The 6,315-nt window shown below is 50.7% G+C and overlaps 1 pseudogene; it reads left to right on the top strand.

The window, feature by feature from the left end:
- Positions 1-1,262: 1,262 nt before the first annotated feature.
- Positions 1,263-1,470, top strand: LOC116572580 (annotated as a pseudogene).
- Positions 1,471-6,315: the final 4,845 nt, after the last annotated feature.

Raw genomic sequence — 6,315 nt, 5'->3', positions numbered from 1 at the left:
ACTTTCATATGAATGTCCATGTATATGGTATGTCGTCTATTGTGACTCGCTTTTTTTACTTGGCAGAATGTCTTCAGAATCCACCCATGCTACAATGTTTATGCACACTTCGTTCCTTTTCATGGCTGAATAATCCCATCACTTGTATATGTCACACTTTATCAGCTCATCTGTTGAGGGACTATTGGGTTGTTTCCATCTGTTGGCCAGTATGAAGAATGCTGTTCCAAATATTCATGTACAAGTTTCTTTGTGGAAATATGTTTTCATTTCTCTTGACCAGAATTGATGGGTCATATGAAACTCCGTATTTTATTATCTGAAGGACCGCCAGATTGCTCTCCAAAGTGGCTGTACCATCTTACATTTCCACCAACACTGTACGAGGGCTCTCATTTCTCTACATTCTCACCAACACTTCTTGCTACTGATTTTTTTATTCTAGCCATCCTAATATGTATGCAGTGGTGTCTCACTGTGGTTTTGTCTCTCGTTTCTCTGATGACTCCTTATATCAAATATTTTTCATATGATTTTCTCTATTGCTTTTCTTTTCTCCATCACATTGATTTCCACTCTGATTTCTCTTTTTTTTTTTTTTAAGATTTATTTATTTATTTTAGAGTTGTTGGGGGCTGGGCAGAGGCAGAGGGAGAGAGAGAATCTGAAGCAGGCTGATGCAGGGCTCGAGCTCATTACCCTGAGATCATGACCTGAGCCAAAATCAAGAGGCAGACACTTAACTGACTGAGCTACCCAGGAGCCCCTTTCACTCTGATTTCAACTATTTTCTTCCTTCTGCTTCCTCCAGGTTTAGTCTAATCTTCTTTTCCTATGGTCTTAAGGTAGAAGGTGAGGTTGTAGATTTCAGATCTTTCTTCTTGTAGGCATTTGCTGTTAAAAATCCTTCTAAGCACTGCTTAAGCTGTATTTCAGAAGTCTGGGTATGTTGCATTTTCCTTCATCTTAAGGCATTTTCTGTGGCAAAAGACATTCCAGAGTTTGGGTAAAGCCATAGGGGTGGGAAAGCTCAGGGCAAGCGCACTAAATGGGGGTGTTTCTCAAGGTTCTGACGTTAGACACCCTCTTCTCCCTCCGCTCCCTCCCCCGAGGCAAACTCCTCTATGCCCACGACTTGTATTATCTTCTGTACACTGATCACACAGCTTGGGTCCTTTCCCTGAGCTCCAAACCCGTACTTGGAATTGTCTACTCAATATCTTCAAACTCATTTGATCAAAATTGAACATAAGAAAAGAAAAGTTGTTCCTCAGCCTTTTGGCTAAGATCAAGTGTAGTACCTGTTCCTATCAGTTTAATATCTGATGCGTCCTGTATCCAAAGACAGGATCTGGGGAGCAGAGAGGTGGAAAGTGACCTTGCTCCGTCCGCTCCACTCCACGCACTGACCTGGCATCGCTCCACGCACCGACCTGGCATTGCAGTCCTTCCAGGAAAGGTGCACCCCCCAAAATCTCCTCATTCAACCTCAAACACGGCCACCTCATCACTACATGAGGCCAGGCTTCCATTTCCCCTCCATTACTGTGATAGCTTTCGAACTGGTCTTCTAGAACCCTCTCTTACCTCCTTCCAAGCTCTTCTCCGTACGACAGGCAGGATGATCTACGAGAAATGATTACGTCACCACCTGTAGCGACACTAGTTAATTTTTGGCCGCCCGGCACCAGAACACTCTTCCCAGGCTGGAGACTTCTCCCCCTTACACGTCTTGCTTGGCTGCCGAGCCTAGCTCCTGATTGTTTGCAGCTACACACAGACTCTATTTCTTTAAATTGTCCTTTGGCTCCTGCCAGCCCAGCAGAGTCCGGGAGCCTCGGACAAGCCCTGCTCCCTCTTCCCTTACAGGCGTGGTGACCTCTCCTTTCCCTCAACTCTTCTCTCTTCTCTCCCATTTTCCCTTCATGGCTCATGAGTGTCACTTCCTCAGGGTGACTTCCGTGACTTCACAGGCTAAGGCAGGTTTCTTTGTTATAAGCTGTTATAGAATGTGGTGCTTTCTCCGGGAATCGCATACCCCTTGTGTTAGTTATTGTTCATCAGTTACTGGGTGCTTCCATGGGGTCAGACACTGAATATGCCAAGAAGGGTCAGACAGTTGCCTGAAAGGATCCTACAGTTTCACTGGGGACCACAGACAACCCTGCGGGTTACGCACTGGAGTAACCCTCAAGTGGACAACAGTGAAATGCTCTTGGGGGTTGGGTAAGGGGTGTCGGCGGCGGGGGCAAGGAACTGACTGCTACAGGAATACTGGCCAGCTGCACAGAGGGATGGTGGCACCTGGGCCAGGTCCTGAAGGAGTCTGTCAGGAGCAGGATGGTGGGAAGTCTTTCTAGGCAGAAGGAACATTTTTGCTCAAACTCACCAAGCAAAAAAGCACATGGCGGACCAGTGAGATGCAGAGTATGCTGGTGTCCATTGAACAGAGGGCGAGGAAAGAAAGAGAGAAGGAGGAAGGTAAGGAAAGAGCAAGAATGTCAGAGACAAGCCTGGGAAGCTGGGTCGGGTCAGGGTCAAAAGAGCCTCAGGTGCCATATTCACCAGGAGCTTGGCTTTGGTCCCATGAGACACAAAGAATTGTTTTAAGCAGAGGAACTGCTTGAGGTGGCTAATTCTCGCTAGAGTGTGAAGGATAGATTGAGGATCGAGTAACAAGCAGATCCACATAGAGGCCATATCTTCATAGCTGGAGAGAGAGAAAGAAAGAGAGAGAGAACTCAATACATGATTGTAAATGAATCAATGAAGAAACAACCATAAGGCAGGAACATATGTGGTAGGCACCATGTGAGAAGGTCTGCACGCCATGGGAAGCCAGGCAGCACTGGGGAGAGATCATAAAGATTTCCGGAACTAGAAAATCAAGAGAGAAAATCAAGGGCAGGTGAATTGAGAGGTGTTCTGAAGTGAAAATCAAGGGCAGGTGAACTGAGAGGTGTTCTGAAGTGAAATGCGGCTAAGTGATGAACTGGGATATAGGTGTTGAAAGAAATGACTGAATCGGGCCTGGGTTTGGCTGACAGCGACAACAGACAGATGTAAAACAGAGCCCAGATAGCAATCGGGAGCTAGTATGGTTCTCCCGTGTCAGGGACTTATCACATACGGTCCCTTTGATCCTGCTACTCAACATTCTCAACACACGGCTTCATGACAAGGTCCCAGATGGGTGCTCCGCCACCAACATCACACCCGCCTCGCAGGCAGTGGGTGGCAGAGAAGGGACAAGAGCAGAGCGAGCTGGGGACTTGTTACAGCTTGGCTTCCTAGAGGGGCTTGCCCATCTATGACATTAGGAAATATTTAATCATATCTAATTGAAAGGGAGGTTGGGAAGTGTCTTTACTCTGGGCAGATAAGATTTGGAAGCTCTATGGCAGAGAGAAGTAAGTGGCAGAAAGGAAATGGAAAAATAACTTGTCTGGGCTCCAAGAATGATTCTTTTACCCATTGGGTGGCTCTGAATGAGGAAAGAGGGAGGAGTTTTAAGGATGTTTATACAAAGCCACCGGGTAAAGATGAGTAAGTTTTGTTTTGAGCGTATCTGTTTTGGGTGGCCTGTGGAACACCAAGTGGAGAAAACCGGTAGGTATTTGAAAACATATATAGAAATGGCCCATTTCCTCTATTTAGGCCATGCACCTCAAGGGTGGAAATAGTTGTTTATCATCACATATTCACGATGCCTTAGAAATTTCCAGAACAGATAAAGGTTGCAGGAAAATTAAGAAGGTGGAAAAAAACCACAAAGGGCTAATTTTTTTTAAAGTACAAATGCACAGAGCATATATAGAACTCAGCTAGGGTCAGCCCTGGAAAGAACTTCCACAGGTGACTTTACAACTCATTCAGAATCTACTGTGAACACACACCCATGTTAAGTACAGAACAGAGGAAAGCTGCTTGGAAAATAGGGTGTTACATTTTGGGTGTATTTCCTGGGGTTGTGAGGGAGGGAAGAGATCTTGGGGATCCAGCTTTGCTGTGTGTGCTGGGGGGTAGGTGGGGCCGTTGGAGGTCAGGACCAGGCAATGGCATAGCTCAGCTGCCCCAAAGATCTCCCCACTCCCAGGCTAGGGGTCGCCGCTGCACCGGCTTTTAAGAAGCCTACCTGCCCAAAGTTGGGTGGAACGTGGCATTCCTCAAGTGTCTTCCAGGGCTGTGAGAAACGTGGCCAAGGATCTAGACGATTTAGTCCCGTTTTAGGAAAGGAGGTTTACAGTGAGCAATTAAGGCACAGTTAAAGAATTAATCACTAATGAGTCATTAGCTCTCCCCACTATTGTACAGTTAACAAGCTGAGGCCCGATTATTAGAGCCAGTTCCCAATTAAGGGGACGACATTGGCCACAAAGCACACCGTCCGCCTCTTGACGGGTTCAGCGCACCCGCGGGGAGCCTCAGGGCCACCCCTTTCCCAGGGGAGTTAGGCCGCGAGCGGAGCCCCGAGGGCGGATCGGTGCGGAGCTCGCGCTGGCTGTGCCGAGAGGAAGGGCCAACTTTTTCATTAATTTTATCTTCCCCAGAAATCTTTTCCTGCCAGCCTCCTGGAGGCTTCAGTTCTAATCGTGTAGTAGGGTTCTGTGGGACAAAAGGAGCACTTGGATGGAGACAGAGAAGGGCCCGCGGCGAGGCTGGGGGGCTGAGGGGCTGGGGAGAATGTGGGAAGGTGGCAGAACCGGGAGGCACGACTTCAAATGTTAAGGTCGCTGGGGCAGCTGAGTCCGGGCTCCTCCAGTCCTCACCATTCACCGCCTGCGGGGCTGACTCGTCCCCCGCAGCGGAGTCGGAGTCCTGGGCTGCCCCAGCTCCAAGAATCCCCTAGCAAAGACTTTCAATTAACCAATGAACTTGGCTGAGAGAGGAGAGAATTAGGATTCCCTATCTCTGCTCTTTGGATTCTGAATTAACTGACGACGGGAGTGGGGGACAGGCAGGGATTGTCTCCCCTGGTTTGACATTTCCTATCTCTCAAACAGGGACTCTCTGTTTAAAATAAGTAAAAACATAGTGGCCACCCTAGGCCAGTTGCTGACCTCTAGTCAAAGCCTGCCCCTCCCAAGGGGTCTCGCCCAGTCCTCCATGGGTCACCCACACCGGTCCCAGTCAACCTCCCGGGCGGCAGAGGGGGTAGCTCAGACCCGCAGAACTGGTTTCAAGAACTGGACACCCAGTCCGGATGAATAGCCTGGACGGGCCTGGGGCCACAGCGTGGGGCCCCAGGACACGGAGCAAGGAGGGTCCTGCGGGGGCTGCGGCCGCCTTGGACACCGTGGCTCCAGAAACGGGTGACCGGGAGAGGCGGGGCCCTCAGTCCCCCAGCGTCCCTGTGGGAGAGAAAAATCGCCACCATAAATCCGAGGGTGGCGCGCAGAGTGATCACGACACTCCCGTGGGCAAGAGACTCTTCCAAAATGGGGAAAACGCGAAAACTGAAACGCCCCCGAGGTTGGGGCCGTGGCCGGGGTGGCATGGCTCCGCGCCTTCGGGATCTCTGGATTAGTCCTTGGTCTCCACCGGGCACCGAACAGCGAGCATCTGCCAGCGTGCACCCGAGGTCCCAGGCCGCGCCCGACTCCGCCCCTCTCTCGGAGTGGCCCAATCCGAGGCGTCCTTTCACGCCCCGCCCCCTTCCCCCCTCCCCCGGCCTGGAGCCCTGCCCTGCGCTGTTCCCAGCCGGGCACCCGGGAGCCCAAACGGAGTGATGCGGCTACAGACTCACCTGCTTTCCTCCCGTGGCAGGCCAGAGCGTATGCCGTCTGCTGGGGTGGAGGCTCCGGAGGCCTCCCTCTTAGACTGACTGAGTCCAGTCAACCTGAATCAGCGCCCGCCAGGAGTCCTAGGGATCTGTGCTTGGACAACAATGTATCTCTTCCCCGAACCCTGTAGAACAATTCCCAACTGGTTCTTGTTCCCCTTCAGTGGACGCTGGAAGCGTCGCCTGAGCGAAGCCCTCAGTCTCATTATGGAAGACTCAAGAACCATTTTTCAAGTGATGCAGGCTTACAGGGGAGACTTCCCCAGAATCCCTGAAAAATTTGTACCTGCCCCAAATCACAACCAGCACAATCTAGTTTTGGAAGCGGGCGCCTCTGCAAACGGCTGAGCTTGGGCAGCATCCCCAAGTGTTTCAGGGTCCTCTGGGGCTTTAAGGTCCTTCAGCACAAGTCATTTTCACCTCCAGCCTGAGTTAACTCCTGGGGCTCTCAGAACTGCTCTTCAGGCAGCCCCTAGGAGTGAGGGGGGGGGGGGCTATGGGGCTGATGGGAGCCCAGGAAAGACCCTTCCACC

This window comes from Mustela erminea, chromosome 13 (genome assembly GCF_009829155.1).
Source record: "Mustela erminea isolate mMusErm1 chromosome 13, mMusErm1.Pri, whole genome shotgun sequence".
NCBI lineage: Eukaryota > Metazoa > Chordata > Mammalia > Carnivora > Mustelidae > Mustela > Mustela erminea.
Note: the sequence above shows the minus strand (reverse complement) of the source record. Positions and strands in the feature narration are given on the sequence as shown.